This window comes from Triticum aestivum, chromosome 5D (assembly GCF_018294505.1).
Source record: "Triticum aestivum cultivar Chinese Spring chromosome 5D, IWGSC CS RefSeq v2.1, whole genome shotgun sequence".
Lineage (NCBI taxonomy): Eukaryota > Viridiplantae > Streptophyta > Magnoliopsida > Poales > Poaceae > Triticum > Triticum aestivum.
The window spans coordinates 25,494,271-25,495,447 of NC_057808.1; positions in this window are offsets into that span (position 1 = coordinate 25,494,271).

The following is a 1,177-nucleotide window of genomic DNA, read 5'->3' on the forward strand; positions in this document are numbered from 1 at the left end:
CTCTCTCCGTCGCTAGCTCTCTCTTTCTCTCGCTCTCACACCCCTCTCCCACACACACACTCGATGTCTCTTCCAAATAGTCTGCTCCCCCCGCCCGCACCCGTGCTATCTCGCTACTACACATGTCACACCATTCTCCCTTCCCTTATACTAGGTTTACATCATCAGTGGTCTCTCTACTCCACATACACTCTCTCCCTCTCACACATAAACGCGTGCACAAACACACACAGACACGCACAAACACCCATTTATCTGGATCCTCATCTCTCCTCATGTCCGCATGTGTATCTCACACACTCACTCTCTAATTATGTATGTGCGTCTCCACGTTACACAACACAAAGCCCCATGTACATGTCTCTCTCTATGCTCCACACACATAGACACAAAGAATCTGTTATCATTGCCTCGGTCTCTAACATATCACACAGGCACACTGTCTCTCTCTCTCTCTCGCAAACACGCTCAATAAGGGTTTCCCCGTGAATAACTTACCGTCTATTCATCAACAGTCGTGGTAGTACGGCGAACACGAGACATGAAAAAGCATAAATCTACACGTGCTTAGACCACCTAGTATGACTACTAGGACTAGAGCAAGCCAAAAAGCGCGCCGCCGTCACCCCCTCCTTGTCGGCGACGGGAAAATCTTTGTTTTACACAGTCGAGAAGTCATTGTGCTAAGGCCCCACATGCCGAGGCGTCGAATAGAATGTAGATGCTAGTTTACGGAAGCAAGTATCGATAATACGTTTGTATCTCCATACTTATATTTCTTCTCTTATAAAAAACCGAGTTGGTGATGATGGTACGTGTCCCATCTTGCAATATAGACCGTCTGATCTATACCTGACGGATGGAAATTAAACTAAAAGATACCCGCACCCCTCTCCACATTTGCAGACAAGGCCTTCCCTCGTTCATCCTTATCTCCAACAAACCTCATTGTTGAGCAATTAAGAAAGGAAGCCTCTGGAACAAACTGGCCTGGTGGCCGCTGCCGGCGTCGTCAATCCCCATGCCTCCGCTCAGTCCGACCACCAACCACCACCACACCCCACTCCTCTTCACCTTATCTCATATTTATCGAGATATCATTAGTTTTTACACATGGGATTACTCCCTGTCACATCCCTAGTCTGGCATGCACTTAGGCTAGCTAGATATGCTTGCA